Source organism: Geotrypetes seraphini, chromosome 3, assembly GCF_902459505.1.
Source record: "Geotrypetes seraphini chromosome 3, aGeoSer1.1, whole genome shotgun sequence".
In the NCBI taxonomy this organism is placed as follows: Eukaryota; Metazoa; Chordata; class Amphibia; order Gymnophiona; family Dermophiidae; genus Geotrypetes; species Geotrypetes seraphini.
Genome location: NC_047086.1, coordinates 348,114,770 through 348,132,703, shown reverse-complemented (window position 1 = coordinate 348,132,703; position 17,934 = coordinate 348,114,770).

Genomic DNA, 17,934 nt, shown 5'->3' with positions numbered 1-17,934 from the left:
CAGCCGGTCAAAGCACACAGACTTTGTAAACCTTGCTAGAGATAACTGCAGTACATTTGGCAATAGCATACAAATCATAAAGGTTAATGGTAGAATAAGGACAGGTGAAGGGTTGTAAACAGTTTCACTGCAACAGGGGCAAAGAGCATATAAGAAAGGGAACAGGAAAAGAGAATTTCCAAGCAAGCCAGGGACTGAGTATAGACAGCTGCTGTATTAATTTCTGTCTTGCTTCCTCAAAATATTCACTTTGATTTGCTAAGTATCTAGCAGGGGCATTTTCAAAACACTAAGACGTCCAAGAAATATCATAAATCAGCACTTAGATGTCCTAATTGCCAGCATGTCCAAGTGCCGATTTACAAAACCATCTTTCTGGACATTTTGCAAAGTGTCTGAGTTGCATCTAGAACTCAAGGGGGGCATGTTGGAACATAAGAACATAAGAATTGCCGCTGCTGGGTCAGACTAGTGGTCCATCATGCCCAGCAGTCCGCTCACGCGGCGGCCCTCTGGTCAAAGACCAGCACCCTAACTGAGACTAGCCCTAACAGTGCACGTTCTTGTTCAGCAGAAACTTGTCTAACTTTGTCTTGAATCCCTGGAGGGTGTTTTCCCCTATAACAGCCTCCGGAGGCAGGCTTTAGGTGGGCTTTGGGTATGCTTAGACTTGGACGTCTTGTGGTAATAATCAAACTTTTCCCAAGATGTCCTGGACAGAACTTTGATGTTCTGAGCTAGACCTGTCCAAACTGACCAGATGACCACTGAAGGGATTAGGTTATGAGCCCCTATACTTTCCCATTGCTCACTAACCCCCCCTAAAAATCTAAATGAAACAGTACATACCTGTCTATAAGCAGCAGCATCTGGTATGGGAAAGCCTAGTACAGCATCACACAGGTATCTTAAGTAACCTGGTGGGTGGGCTAGTGAACCATAGAGAGGAGGACCCAGGCCCATAAGCCACTCTAACCACTACATTTCTGGTGGAAAATGTAAGGCTACCAAAACACTACTATACTGTTATATAGGTGCCACCTGCAGCCATAAGGACTATAGGGGTGGTAGACAGGTGGATATAGTAGGTTTGGGGGGCTCAGCATAAATTATAAGGGGTATATGGTGAGATGTACATCTGGCACCCTTTTTGTGAAATTCACAGCACTGCCCTCTAATGTGTCCCACTGGTATGTTGGTATGTCTGTGTGGCCAGTCCATTACAATACTGGTCTCTCCCACATCCAAATAGTCAATAGTCTTCATTTAGACATTTTGAATTTGGATATTTTTGTGGTAGAAAATGGCAAACCAAGTTGAATGTCCTAAGGTTGTATGTCCTGGTGGCCAAGACATTTAAGTAGTTGATTTAAAAAAAAAAAAAAAAAATGGAACATCTAGCAGTTTTGCCAGTGTAATGTCAAGTTCGTTAGATAGTCAGCACTTCATGGCATACAAAGATACATACACAAGGTAATGCTTATTATACTAATTTAATCTTTACATAAACTGCATACCAGTAATATATAAAACACAAATGAATTAGAACAACTTCACCATGATCGTAGCAACACCGCCCCTCACTGCTTAGAAATCCCCCTTTTCAGGCAGCTGATGGACCGGGTCAATCACAGGACTATCCCTTTACGGCGTACCAATGGATTCTAAGAGAAGGTCCCACACTTGCTCCTTTTATAATGTCTCACATTATATGCTACATGACACACTATCATGCCTCAGTCTGTGCTTCTGCAATAAGAAGCAGGCTTGGACATTCATTAAGCCAAGATAAGATTCCAGCCTACACTCTAAACCAGGGGTGCCCAATATGTCAATTGCGATCGACCGGTAGATTGGGAAGGCAACACGTGTCAATCGCGGAGCCCATCCCAGGCTCCATGATAGACTTGTGTTGCCATCCCGATCTACTGGGCAATCAGCCTTCTTCTCCCCAGCGTCCCCCATCATCCTCCCTCCAGAAGTGTCGGACCGACCAGCAATCTGCTCCCCGATGTCAATTCTGATGTCTGAGAGGAAGTTCTGGGCCAGCCAATCACTGCCTGGCTGGCCCGGAACTTCTCTCTGATGTCAGAAATGACGTCGGGGAGCGGAATGCTGGTCAGTGCGCTGCTTCTACAGGGAGAGCTTGGGGCGGCAGTAGCTTGGGGGCCTGTTCCCCAATGGCTGCGGTGGGGGCAGCAAACCTAGTGGCTTGAAGTCCTGTTCCCCGATTGCAGTGGCAAACCTAGTGGCTTGGGGGAGGGCAGGGAGAAAGAAAGAAAGAAAGGGGTAGGCAGGGAGATAGAAAGAAGGGGGGGCAAGGAGACAAAGAAAGAAGGGAGTCAGAAAGAAAGGGGGCATGGAGAGAGAGAGAAAGAAAGGGAGGCAGGGAGACAGAAAGAAAAAGTTGGGGGAGAGAATGTGGTCTGGAGGAGAGGAAGCATACTGGAGGCTGAAAGAAGGGAAGAAATATTGGATGCACAGTCAGAAGAAGAAAGTGCAATCAGAGACTCATGAAATCACCAGACAACAAAGGTAGGAAAAATTATTTGATTTTCAATTTAGTGATCAAAATGTGTCCGTTTTGAGAATTTATATCTGCTGTCTATATTTTGCACTACAGCTCCCATTTACTAAACTGCAATAGCGGTTTTTAGCGCAAGGAGCCTATTAGCGTTGAGAGCAGCGCGGGGCATTCAGCATAGCTCCCTGTGCTAAAAGCTGCTATTGCGGTTTAGTAAAATAGGGGGGGGGGGTATATTTGTCTATTTTTGTATGGTTGTTACTGAGGTGACATTGCATAGAGTTATCTGCCTTGACCTCTTTGAAAACCCCCCGGAATATAAATGATAATTAACATTTTGTCTGCGTACAGTGTGCTTTGCGTTTAAAATTTTATTGTTGGTAGATCATTTTGACTTGGTCATTTTAAAAGTAGCTCGCAAGCCCAAAATGTGTGGGCACCCCTGCTCTAAACCAAGATAAGATTCCAGCCTCCACTAGCCTCCACCTCCCCCCCCCAATGAAGTATCCTGAGATTCAATGTTCATTGTTCATGCTGTTCCTCACATACACCAAATTCCACAAGCCAACTTCTGGAAAATGGCTGCACAGCTAGATTTGAAAATGACCGTTTCTCTTTCTCTGACTTTGGACATCTTGCAGGAAATGTTCAAAGTTGGACTTATACAATGAAGGAGCCGTGAGGGCAGGATGTCAATAGATCAGCCAAGGGTGTATTGTTAAAAAAAATCACTTAATTGATTAGTATGCCGCAATGGCTCAATAGACTCAACACTGGCAGTGTTTCGGCGTCTGTTGCCTTTATCAAGAGTCTAAAGGGATCGTGTCAAAATAAAATAAAACATGATTACAAGCTAAAACATCACATAATACTGACACAACGTGAATAAAAGCATAGTAAAATAAGAAGCATATTCCAAGACATATGAATAAAAACAAAAGCATAAAAATATATGTGCAAATGTGTTCATAGCATATATATAGAATATAAATATATAGCAAATTCAAAACATAGTGTGAATTCAAACAAGGAATAATGAAGCATGTTCAAAAGACATGTATAAACACTAAAACATATGACAAAAAGCATATAACAAAGGAGAGCTAAAATATTAGAAGTGAATAGAAGAACAATGGAGAATCAATAAAAGCCATAAAAATGAATTAAAACAGAGATATTAAGCATAAAAGATATATATCAAAGCATAATGAAGAACATACTGAAAGAAATATAAAACCAAAAGCATGTAATTAAGAAGAGCTCATAATCTATGGCATCTTTCAAAACGTGATCTAAGGCATAAATTAAAACATATCGGTATATGATAACGGACATTACAAGGCAATACAGAAACAAGCAATGAGCAAAGTAGTTCAGAGACAAATGCAAGCAATACGAGGAACAAATGGGAAATAGATTAACATTAGAAAGTAAGATAAAAACCAAACCTAAAAAAATGACCAAATAAAATATGGACAAGACAGTAAAATACCAGCAAAAGGAATTACAACCTCCACGGATAAAAATAAAATGGAAATTCTTAACCAGCTAGAAGGGTAAGCCAATGTTCTCGCAGACTTAGACATCCTATCGAAAATGCCCCTCCTTAAACTTGTATTTACTCTGATTTATTAAGCATCTATGTATACAAAAATGGAAAAGAAAAAAACCCCTTAAACTTACTATTATTGGTAAAATTCTGAATTCTTTGACTTGACTTTCATAGCTGGTTAGTTACTCTGTAGGTGTAGGTTCTGAGCGCTAGTGCTGCCCAATTCATGATTCGAATCGGGTCACCGATTCACTTCGGGTGAATTGATTCGAATCAATTTAAAATCGGCTTCCCGATTCAGCTGACCCTCCCCCCTTGCCCACTAAAGCAGGAGCGGCAGCGCTGCTTTTGTTGGTCGGTGCTGCCGCACCTGCTTTAGAGGGCGAGGAGGAAGGGTCAATCATGAAATGCTGCTGTCCAGTTCCCCTCCCCCCTGGCGTCTGGTTCCACCCCCCTTGGCGTCTGGCTTCCCCATAGTTTACCTTTGAAGAGCAGCCTGCACAGAAGATCGCGGTGTTAGCGATGTTTGCAAACAGCTTCGGAGTTGTTTCCTCTGCTGCGGTCCCGCCCCTCCTCAGAGGAGGTGCGGGACCGCAGCAGAGGAAACAGCTCCGAAGCTGTTTGCAAACATCGCTAACACCGCAATCTTCTGTGCAAGCTGCTCTTCAAAGGTAAACCATGTGGGAAGGCCAGGGGGGAAGCCGGACACCAGTGGGAGGCAAGGGGGAACTCGCAGGCCTTCCGGGGTGTGGGGGGGGTGAGCAGTCCTTCGGTATGGGGGGTGGGACAGGCCTTCAAGGGGGACAGGCAGGCAGGCCTTCAGGGGGGACAGGCAGGCAGGCCTTCAGGGGGGACAGGCCTTTAGGGGGAACAGGCAGGTAGGCCTTCAAGGGGGGAGACAGGCAGGCTTTCATGGTGGGATGCAGGCCTTTAGGGGAGGACAAGCCTTCAAGGGGGGAAGACAGGCCTTCAAGGGGGGGGAGACAGGCCTTCAGGGGGGGACAGACCTTCAAGGGAGGGGACCCTGGTGTAGGAGTACACAGAGGGAAGGGGGGGTACAAAGAGACGTGCATATGCTGGACTTTGGGGGGAAGAAATAATGGGTCTAAAAATAGAGGAGAAGAAGAGAGATGATGGACAATGGGATTTAGGGAGGGAAGGAGCAGAAAGGGAGAGAAGTTGGACACAAGGGATGGTGTGGAGGGGAGATAGAGATACTGGATAGGAGGGTACTTGAGAAAAGAAAGGGAGAGATGGTGGGCCCTGGGGTGGTGGGGAAGGAGGGAGAGATGCTGGATGAAATGGTAGTTAAAAGGTGGATCTATGGAGGGAGAAGAAAAAAAAGGAAAGATGCCAGAGGACAGAGATGGCAGGTGGATGGTTAGCACGGAGAAAGAAGAAAGAAGGAGACCCTGGCAAGCAAGTTATCAGAAGACAACCAGAGCCTGGGACCAACAAGATTTGAATAATGACCAGACAACAAAAGGTAGGAAAAATAATTTTCTTTTCTGTTTTGTGATTACAATTTGTCAGATTTGAAAAGTGTGTCCTGCCAGAGCTGGTGTTATACCGCAAATCTGAGCTAGGATTTAACAGAGAGAGGAAAAGTCTTTTTTGTTTGTTTATTTTGTTTACACCGCAGCGCCAGTGTGGTTAGGAGAAGGCAAAGGGGGTGAAGAGGCTATAAAATAAACCCACCAGGATGTTTGAAAAAAAACACCCAACTGGGCAGGAAAATCGAATAGAATCGAAAAACCAATTCAATAGGCTGAATCGAATCGAATCGAAATTTTTTTTCCTGAACCGGGCAGCACTACTGAACACTACAGGGTGATCAAACAGCTGTTTTTGGTTTTGGCCAAAACTGAATCTGTGACCACAATTTGTTGCTCAGTTTTGGTCAAAACTAAAAAGACACTCACCTCCCCCAGTGCCTCTTCATCACCCACTGGTCCCCCCAGACCTACCTTACAATCATCGATGGTTTAGTGGTATAGTTGGGGCAAGAGTGATTGCAGCCACTCCTGCTCGTGCTGGCTCCACCAACAAAATGGCTACCACAATCTTATGGCAATCACATGAGATTGCCACTAGAGGCAGAAGTCATTTTGACAGTGAAACCAACATGGACAGGAGCAACTGGGGGTCTACACCACTAGGTCACCAATGAGTGTAAGGCCGGGTGGGGGGGGGGGGGGCATTGAAGGCAATGGAAGTAAAACCTGGATATCTCAATTCGTCCTCCTTTTTCTGGAGTCATATGGTGACCCTACTTCTATATGTTACCTTTAAAGCAGACTACACAGCAACCATATTATTTTATCATTGTATCAAGGAGGGATCATTTGTATTGTGTTTGGCACTCCCAATTGTTTTGAAATGGTGGCACCTGTGGTACCAGATACAGTACTACTGCTGAGCTTATTGTCTATCACTGAGGAAAAACCTGGTTTTGGGGTGACCTGTCAAAATCGCGCAGGACTTTGGCGCGCTGACAATCCCATGGCAACATTTATACACAGGAAAAATGTGCACTGCCACTTCCACCATTCCTGTTAGCGCTATGAGGGGTGGAACCCCCCCCCCCCACTACACTTAGAAGTGTTCGCGCTGTCGTGGGTGTGTGTGGGAACCCCCGCCCACTACACTGAAAACTCCCATTCTCCTTCCCGTTTTCGCTCTTCAGCAGTTTTCAGTGTAGTGAAAACCACATCCCCATGGCAGTGCGAACACTTCTAAGTATAGTGGGGGATTTCCCCTCCCTCAGAGCGCTAACAGGAACGGCGGAAGCGGCACTACACTGAAAACTCCATTCTCCTTCCCATTTTCACTCTTCCCTCCCCCCCTCAGAGCATTAATGGGAATGGCAGAAACAGCGGCACGCATTTGTTGGGATTGTCGGTGTGCTTTAGTTACGGTACCGGTTTTGATGCTTATGTATTTCTGCAACAATCAAGTTTCAGTCCCCTGGCTTTTTATGGCAAAGAACCTGATCACACTGTGCTATTAATTTTTGATCAAATGATTCATAGTATTACTCTCTCACTGGCTGCAACAGTGATTTGTTTTCCTAAAAGATTTTAACCAGGGATAGCTCTAGCACACCTCTAGAAATTGATCTTTGGAAAGGACTGATGATCTACCGTAACTGTTCTAGGACTTATTTCTGTAGTTTCATAACAGCTCATCCTGGCGGTTCTGAACTACTCTTTATTTCTAGTATATGGAGCACAGTTTGTCTCATAAGCCTCTGAGAGCTTCATAACATCTGCACTACATACTAGAGAGTTGCATGGAGACATATTTCCCCCATCCCCAATGGAATCTAATCTACTGTATATTTGTGGGAATCCCATGGGTTCCACAGTATTCCCACAATCCCCATTCACATGCAGCTCTCTACTACATATTTGAGTAGTTATATGCAGGGCAATGCACATGGTTGGATACATTTATGGTACCGTATCTCTGCATGCCACTCTTAAAATTCAGCAGCCTGTGGATTATTTACGGCACCCAGTATTTACTTATTTATTTATTTATTGTTATCATGCATTCCACCTAATTAGCTCTTTGAATCAAGTGGATGTGAAATGAGGTATTTATAAGTTTCTGGATGTTCTGTTAATATCCAATGGCACTTAAGAGGAGGGGGAACTAATTTCTCCGTGGAACCAATAATTACCTGATTCTTATTCTGCATACAGTTACTGATTGTTACAGAAGCAGAAGGCAACCACTTAACTCTAGCTAACTGTAAAGTGCATGCATTTCTATGGGATCATATTTGCATAGGTTTCGTTATCTGTCTCATGCCTCTGCCATAAAAATCTGCAGAAAATGCTGGGTCCAGGGACAAATTTCCCACTCCTGTGCTCAGTGATACCTAATAAGAACATACGAACACAAGAATTGCCATCTCCGGATCAGACCCTGGGTCCATCAAGTCCAGTGATCCGCACACGCGGAGGTCCCACCAGGTGTACCCTGGCCTAGTCCCATATCACCGTATGTTTCTCAAGGCATCTAATTTACCCTTACCTGTATCACTCTATGCCACTCTTAAGGAGATGTGCATCTAGTTTACCCTTAAATCCTAGAACGGTGGATTCTGCAATTACTTCCTCTGGGAGAGCATTCCAGGTGTCCACCACTCGCTGCGTGAAACAAAACTTCCTGATATTCGTCCTGGACCTGTCCCCCCTCAGCTTCAGCCTATGTCCTCTTGTCTGTGTCACATTGGACATTGTAAATAACTGCTTTCTCTGCTCCATTTTGTCGAATCCTTTCAGTATTTTGAAAGTCTCGATCAGATCCCCTTGCAGTCTCCTCTTCTCAAGGGAGAACAATCCCAGTCTCCTAAGTCATTCCTCGTAGTCCAGGTACTCCATACCTTTCACAAGCTTCATTGCTCATCTCTGCACCCTCTCTAGCAGTTTTATATCCTTCTTTAGGTATGGAGACCAATGCTGGATGCAGTATTCCAGGTGCGGTCTGACCATGGCTCTGTAGAGCGATATTATAATTTTCTCTGATCTACTCGTAATTCCCTTCTTTATCATGCCTAGCATTCTATTTGCTTTCTTCGCTACCGCCGCACATTGCATCAATGGTTTCAGGGTCCTATCTATCAGTACACCCAGGTCCTTTTCCTGTTGGGTCTTTCCCAGAGTTACACCTGACATACTATACTTGTGATCTTTATTTTTTCTGCCTAAATGCATCACTTTGCATTTTTCCACATTAAAATTCATCTGCCATTTATCTGCCCACTTCTCCAATTGATTCAAGTCACTCTGGAGTTCCTCGCTGTCCTTCTGCGATCTGATTGCCCGGCATAGCTTTGTGTCGTCTGCAAACTTGATGATTTCACTGGATGTTTCTTCTTCCAGGTCATTTATGAAAATATTAAATAAGATGGATCCAAGTACCGAGCCCTGGGGTACACCGCTAGTCACTTTTTTCCATTCTGAGAACTTCCCATTTATGCCCACTCTCTGTTTTCTGTTCTCTAGCCATTTGCCTATCCATCTTAGTATATCTCCCTCTATTTCATGGCCTTGTAATTTCCTGAGAAGTCTTACATGTGGAACCTTGTCGAACGCTTTCTGAAAGTCCAAGTATACAATATCCACCAGTTCTCCACTATCAATTTGTCTGTTCACTGTCTCAAAAAATTGACGAAGGTAATCAAACATGATTTCCCTTTCCTGAACCCATATTGACTGGCTCTCATCAGGTCGTGTGTGTCTAGGTGCTGGACTATGCTATCTTTGATCAGCGCCTCAACCATCTTTCCAGGGACAGACGTGAGACTCACAGGTCTGTAGTTGCCTGGCACTCCTCTCAATCCTTTTTTAAATATCGGTGTGACGTTCGCTATCTTCCAGTCGTCCGGTATCTGTCCTGTTTTGATTGACAGGTTGGCAAGTTTTTGCAATAGTTCTCCGATTTCAAATTTCAGTTCTTTTAGGACTCTCGGATGAATTCCATCCGGTCCAGGAGATTTATCACTTTTAAGTTTGTCGATCTGGTGGTAAATCTGGTCCAAGTCCACTTCTACTATGGTGAGGCTGTCCTGTATGACTCCCTTGAACACTTTCACTGTGTCGGGTATTGTTGCGGTGTCTTCCTTTGTAAAGACAGATGCAAAGAAGGAATTCAGTCTGTCTGAAATTTGTTTGTCATCCTTGATGCACGCTTTTACTCCCAGGTCGTCCAGCGGTCCCACCGCCTCCCGTGCGGGATTTTTCCCTTTTACATATCTAAAAAAGGGCTTGAAATTTTTGGCCTCTCACACTATTTTCTCCTCATAGACCTTTTTGTCAACCCTCACCACCTTGTGACATTTTTTCTGATCATCTCTATGTTTGTTGCAAGCTTCGGATGTTTTCGTGCGTTTCCACATCTTAAAGGAGTCCTTCTTTTCATTTATGGCTTCTTTCACCTCTTTGGTAAGCCATGCCGGCTCTCTTTTGCCTTTGGTTTTCTTTACTTTGGACATCCGCGGAATGTAGAGGCTTTGTGCTTCCGTGATAGTATTTTTCAGTAGGGACCATGCCTGTTCCACCGTTATGACTTTGCCCATATTTTTCTTGATCCGTTTTTTCACCATGACTCTCATACTGTCGTATCTTCCCTTTTTAAAGTTTAAAGTCGTGTCTGAGGTTTTGGTACCTTTCCCTTTCCCGACATCAAGTTGAAGTTGAACATGTTGTGATCGCTCGTCCTTTGCCGAACCCATAATGCCATTTAGGACCAAGTCCGAGCTGACGTTTCCTCTTGTCGGCTCTCCTACCATCTATTCCAGGAAGCAGTCCCCTAGCTCTTCCAGGAACTTTGCCTCCTTGCCACAGTTGGAGGTTCCTAGGTCCCAGTCTATCACCGGGAAATTGAAATCCCCCAAGATTATGACATTACCTGTCTTACATTCTTGTTTAATTTCCTCTATCATTTCTGAGTCTGTCTCCTCCCTCTGTCCCGGTGGTCGGTAGTAAAGGCCAATCTTTATGTCAGCATCGTTGTGTTTGAGAATCCTTATCCAGAGGGATTCCAGCTTCTCTTTCTCTTCCACCATAGTCTCTCTCATGGATTCTAATCCTTCCTGAACATATAGGGCAAAACCTCCACCTTTCTGCCCCACTCTATCTTTTCTGTACAGTTTGTATCCCTGTAGTACTGAGTCCCATTTGTTTTCGTCATTCCACCATGTTTCTGTTATACCAATGATTTCCAGTTCGTCGTTTTTTGCTATTGCTTCTAACTCTCCCATTTTGTTTCCCAAACTTCTAGCATTCATATACATACATTTGAGTTCCCTTTGTGTTACCTTCTTGGACTTTTTAAGCTTAGCAGTATCTACTGTTTCTTCCACGGTATCCTTTTCTGCTGCTGTGTTGTCTTCCTCATTTGCTTTGTGGTCGACCCCTCCCGTGTCTGAGTAGTTGTCCGTAATTCCTTCTACGGGGCAGCCTGTCGCCCGGGCCATCGACTGGTGGTCGACTGTCAGCTTTCCCCTGTCCTTTAGTTTAAAGCCTTCTCTATGGCCCTCTTCAAGTTGCCTGCCAGTACTCTTACTCCTTCCTTGTTGAGGTGCAGTCCCTCTTTTCTGTAGTACTTGCTTTTTCCCCAGAACGCCGTCCAATTGTGCACAAAGTCAAAGCCTTCCTCTTCGCACCATCATCTCATCCAGGCATTGATTGCTTGCAGTTCCCCTTGTCTCTGATAGGGGCCTAGTTTTAACAGGTAAAACTACTTTACAAATGACATCTGACCTAGGCGTATAGCAGGGCTTCCCAAACCTGTCCTGGTGACTCTACTGTCCAAGAGGTTTTCAGTGAAGTCATAAATATGCATGAGATAAACTTGCATGTGTTAGATTTAGTGGATGCAAATGTGTCTTAGGTGCCATCAATTCATGTTTGAGTCATAGTGACTTGAATTACAGATCTAAAAAGAAATTGGTTTTGGGCTAGTTCACTAAGGTCATCCATGGTTGTTTTCAATGGGTTCAGCCATCTGATTGCAGGTTGCCCTCTTCACCTGCTTCTTTCGATCTTCCCAAACATGATGTCCTTCTCCAATGATCTTTCTCTTCTGACGGTGTGACCAAAATAGGACATTCGTAACTTCATCATATGGGCTTTGAGTGACATAACCAGTTTGATCTCTACCAGAATCAATTTGTTAGTTCTGGTGGGTCACAGCATACATAAAATGCTTCTCTAGTACCAAAGCTGAAATGAGTCAGTCTTCTTTCTGCCTTGTCTAGACTTTTAATAGATTCCTGCACCTTGTACATTCCGCTCTGCAGTTTTTTCTTTGTTTTTGGTGTTCGCCCGTTAGATTTTTCTTTCTTTTGTATTCTATAAAAGATGCCCAACTTTGAGAGCCATTTATAGAATGAAACTTTATTGGCACTGATTTTTCAGTGTCATATACAGAATCTAGCTCTATATGCACAATAATTTAGCCTGTTTGATGAAACTACCAACAGTGCACTAATTAAACCCAAAGCAAGAGGATTATTTTTTTTTTCAGTGATAGGGAGGCCTATCTTCTGGATAGAGCTGAGATCACCAGCGTTTTCATTTAGGCCTTCAAATAACTGTCAAATGACTTTTAATCATTATCGACTTGAGCAAGATGTGGGCTGGTGGCTTAAAGATGATAGGCCTTACAATCTTGTATTAATTATTGTAATTGTTAATGCTAATAGTATTAAGTTGGAGCAAAATGAATTCTAATCCAGATAAAAATGGTACTTAAGTGTTTCTAATAAGAAGCAGCACTAGTGGTCTTGGCAATTTGATTCTTTTGAACCAGTTGCCAAGCAACCAAGCAACCACACTGACAGCTGTGCCTCAATGCCCTAGTTTGTTTCTCTTAGCGCTGTTAATGGAGTTTTCCTCCTCTATTCTGTTTGCCACTATTTTCACTTTCAGGTGAGATTTTAAAATAGTGGGATTTGTCCTTGAAGGGAAATCTGTTTCCTAAGATCACACTGCCCCTTTAAAATGAGAGTACTCAGAAACATGATGGCAGGTAAAAGGCCAAATGGCCCATCCAATCTGCCCATCCGCAGAATCCACTATCTCCTCCTCTCCCTTATAGAGATTCCCACGTACCAAATTTGAATGAAATATAACACTTATTAGCTCGTGACCCTTAGGTTTGCTTTGTACACTTGTTCATTTGCTGTTCCTTCAGACTTTTTGCCAGCGCTTCAACCAGAGTGTCTGTGTGGACTTTGTCTACTCTTCAACTCTTTATAAAGGCGCAGATGCTGAAATACTGCCAGTGTCAAGTCTATAAGTTTTTATAGAAAATGTATCAATAAAGTGACTCCAGAACAGTATACCTTTGGCTGATTACTTATTTATTTTAATAATTTCTATACCGCTTAAGACCTAAGCGGTTTACAAGGAAAACATACATAATCATGTAAACACACATAAGCAAGACAACATAATACATTGACTCAGAAAAATTCTCTAATGTACTAAAACTTGTACAAAACTAGTAAAATTTCAATAAAATAGGCGATCAAAAATCTAACCTAGTAAAAAGCTCTCACAAACACATGTGTTTATAATTGCTTCTTAAAATACATCTTGTTTTTACATAACCTCAAACATCCTGGCAGAGCATTCCATTTCAGAGGACCCGCCACAGAAATGTCTGTTGCTTGCATCTTCTTTTAATGGGTTTCACCAAGCACCTCTATTGATAGCTTCATGGCAGATTCAGATCTTCATTCATTCATTCAATCTTCTATACCGTTCTCCCAAGGGAGCTCAGAACGGTTTACAAGAATTTATTCAGGTACACAAACATTTTCCCTGTCTGTCCTGGTGGGCTTACAATCTATCTAATGTACCTGGGACAATGGGGGGATTAAGTGACTTGCCCAGGGTCATTCTAGAATGGTATATAATGTTTCAGTACTTGCTTTAGATACCACGGTGTTACCCCATAGATCGCTTGGTGAATAACCCTCAAAATTTTGTATTCAATGCTGTCTTGAATTGGCAACCAGTGGAGACTCTTTAGTACCGGCGTTATATGCTCATTCCATGCCACCTGTGTAATCATTCTCACCGCAGCATTTTGCACAACTTGGAGTGACTTAATTTTATTTTTCACAATACCTAACAGTAGGGAGTTACAGTAATCTAATCTGGATAGCACCAAGCACTGTACCACAGTTCGAAAATCTTATCCTCACGACTCCATTGTTGTGTGTGCCCAATTAGTTTAATGCAGGGATTCTCAACCCAGTCCTTGGGACATATTTAGCTAGTCTGGCTTTTGCAATATCCATGATAGACTTGCATGTGCTACCTCCATCATTTCTAGATTTATCTTATGCATATTTATTACATTTATATTGAAAACCTAGGGGTCCTTTTATTAAGGTGCACTGATTTAGCACACGCTAAATGCTAAGTCGCCCATAGAATATAATGGATGCCTTAGCAAATGAGGCTTGTGTAAATGAGACATAGCTTGCAGGAACAACAAAAGAAATCGTCTGGACGGGATTGGAAAATGGTTCCCGCAGGGATGGGGGAAAATTTGTCCCCTTATCATTCTCTAACACAGGGGTAGGGAACTCCGGTCCTCGAGAGCCGTATTCCAGTCGGGTTTTCAGGATTTCCTCAATGAATATGCAGGAGATCTATTTGCATGCACTGCTTTCAATGCATATTCATTGGGGAAATCCTGAAAACCCGACTGGAATACGGCTCTCGAGGACCGGAGTTCCCTACCCCTGCTCTAACATAATAGTGGAGCTACAAGAGCAGCTATTGCTAATGAACAACAAACATATTCTTTGCCAAGAATCTCTGCAAAAGAAAGCATCAACATCATGGCTCAGTATTCTGTCTAGGAAGGTCTCAGCACCCATCTTTAGAAAAGGATGTGGTTAGAGAAAACCATTGCTGCAATATAATGTCAGTATAATTTCTGCAACAGCCTTCAAGTTGAAGAATGCCAAAGTGGCAAGAAAAAAAATGTCATGGCAAAAATCAATAAAAATGAGTTATGAAAGCCAGCAAACTAATTATTATAATCTTTAAAGAAAAATCAAATGTTTTCAATAAAGATATAGACAGGCATGTGCTGGATTCAAAAAAGTGGTAACCAATGGCAGGCTTTGGATGCAACAGATGGAGGAATTTTATCAAAGAGGAATAAATGTTATATGAACTATAAACTTTTATTTACAATAGATATAATGCTTTTCTGCCTTAATGTATAGTTCCACATATTATATGAGTACATATCAGCAAATAATGTTGGTGATATTAGAGGCTCTGTGTTATATTTGCACAAGTAGATCATGCTCATATTTAATGCATAGTCCAGTACAAGAGCCTTTGGAATGTAAAAGGAAATGCATTTTAAATGTACTAGAGCTACAAGGTCAAGTTAAACCTCAAACCAGACTGGGTTTATAATTTTGTGTAATGGTAAATGATTTATCGTACATGCAAAGATTACATCCATTCTTTTTTTGTGACTTCACACTTTGAAGTTCAGCAGGCCTAAGATTAGCACACAAGAAAAGGGCAATCTATATTGCATTCCTGTGAGACATACTATCACTTGTACTGATCTTCCCTGAAGACACACATATCGGCCCATAGTAGTTTCAAACATGTTTATTCTTGCAAGCCTGTGCACAATTTTGATGGCTGAGGATCTACTCTAGACTCTGCATTTCAATTCTTTCCCAGTTTTGTATCAAAACCAAAAGCAGCAGAAGTCATGGGAAAATATGTACACAGACACAGGCCTGGTGTCCAGTACACAGTGGAATCAAAAGCAGTTTTCAATGCTTCCACTGCAAAGACTGTGCTGCACTCCCGCTTGTGTAACATGCTCTAAAACAGTGTTCTTCAACCACCCATCCATGGACCCAGTGCCAGTCCACAGAAATTTCCTGCCGGTCCACAGGGCCTAATAAATATGCTCAGAACAACTTGTACAGTCCAATGGGAATTCTGATTCCACTTCCTCAAAACGAGTCAGTGGTGTTGGAATTCTTCATTATTCCCCAGAACTGGAAAGTACTCAATATATATATTTTTAAAAACGTTTTTATAAACGTTTTTTCTATGTTTTCTTATGTTATCTCTTTATTATAATTTATGTTTTATGACTTCAATATAGCTTAAATATAGCTTACATGTAAAAAAGGGTTTAGAAGTGCATCACTTATCTTAAATCCTTATCGGTTCCCCTTCCCGACGCGTTTTGGAACTCTTTTTCCAGTTATGGGGAATAATGAATAATTCCAACACCACTGACTCGTTTTGAGGAAGTGGAATCAGAATTCCCATTGGATTGTACGAGTTGTTCTGAGCATATTTATTATCTTGGATACTTATTTATAACTTGAAGTGAGTCATATCAGTTTGGTAGATGGTCCACAGGGCCGGCATGTGCATCAGGCCCAAAACAGTGTTCTTCAAGCGCTGGTTCGCGGTGCGACTGATGTGCCGTTATCTTCGGGCCGGCTCCCTCTTTCTCACTGACTCAGTGCACAAAGCCACGGGCAGCGGCTCCTACGCACGTCCTGTGCCTGAACTGGAAGCCTTCTCTCTGATGTCGCAACATCAGAGGGAAGGCTTCCAGATGGCCCACAACTTAGTTCAGTGTTCTTCAACCGCCGGTCCGCAGACCAATGCCAGTCCATCAAATAATTATTTTATTTCTCCCGGTCCATAGGTGTAAAAAGGTTGAAGAACACTGCTCTAAAATGTTTATTCCATAGGGTGAGGAAACAAAACTGGTTACTCAAAAACTGGGATGTTCAGGACCAACTCAAGCGTTGACAAAACTGCAGGATACAGCATATGAGAAGAAAATGCCAAAAGCCAAGTGCAGATGCGTGATCATATGTTTAATATCATAAATCAAATAACCTATAGCATGAGTGGAGGAGTAGCCTACTGGCATAGGAGCCAGCAGGAGCACCCCCCAATATTTCAGAAGTTCCTTCACAGTGTCAATTGAGGATAAATTTGTATTGTGTTTGGTATCCCTATATGGCTCCAGAAAAAGGAGGACGGATTGAGACATCCAGGTTTTATTTCCATTGAAAGCAATGGAAGTAAGGAGGACATATTAATACATCTGGGTTTTACTTTCATTGCTTTCAATGAAAGTAAAACCCAGATGTCTCAATCCGTTCACCTTTATCTGGAGCCATATGGTAACCCTATCCCTAGTCATTTTGAAAGGTTGGCACTTATGCTTCTTGAGAGCCATGGACCAATTTCCTCTGCTTCCACTGTCGCTCTGAGTTTGCCATACTAGGACAGACCAAAGGTCCATCATGCCGAGTACCCTGTTTCTTGCAGTGGTCAGTCCAGGTCACAAGTAACTGGCAAGATCTGAAAAGAGTATAACAACTTTTATACTGTTTATCCCAGTGTCTCACAAACTTTGCAAAGCCGCAGCACACTATGGAGCTCATAATCGAAAGACAAAAACGTCCAAAAACCGGCCTAAGTCGGCACGTCCAAGTGCTGATAATAAAACCAGGTTTTGGACGTATTTAAAAATGACCTAGGCCTTCAAAGTGCTGCTGAACGACCAAACCTAAACGGGGTGTTTCAAGAGGAGCGTCGGGGGCAGGAGCTGGGCGGGACGTGGGCCAGTTTAGACTTAGTCATATAGCATGTATAACCGAAAGTTATACAGTCCAGGATCTTGGTTCAATGTTGGGGATGGTATTAACATCCATGTGGCCCTCTGTGTAGAAAAGTTACAGACACCTGCTTTAAGAAATGAATGATGAGTTTTGAACAACAACACAACAAAAAGAACCAAATTAGACATGTACAAATGTAAAAGATCACATGTTCTTAAGTTTCCACCACTGGTGTCATGATTGTTACAGTTTTCTGGGCCTTTGTATGTTTGAATAAGTGGAACTGATGTTTCAGGCATCATGCTGTGGCTTTCTTAAAATATCATGTCCTTTTAGGTAGGCAAGTACTCTGTCCATTCCAGTTGGCTACATAGAGGACTCCTTTTACTAAGTTGTGTTAGGGCATTAACACGCGGAATAGCACGCACTACAATGCTGCGCGCGCTAGACGCTAATGCCAGCATTGAGCTGGCATTAGTTCTAGCTGCGTAGCGTGGGATTAGTGCACGCTAATCTGCTGCATGCGCTAAAAACACTAGCGCACCTTAGTAAAAGGAGCCCAGAGCCTGTGTTAACTGGCCTCAGTTTCTACCAGATACAGTAGCTTCCTTAAAGCTGGTAAAGCTCCATGGAAGCAGCTCCAGCTAGAAAGCCAGCGTGTCCTTGATTAGTCTCCTCATTCTAGTAGCGACA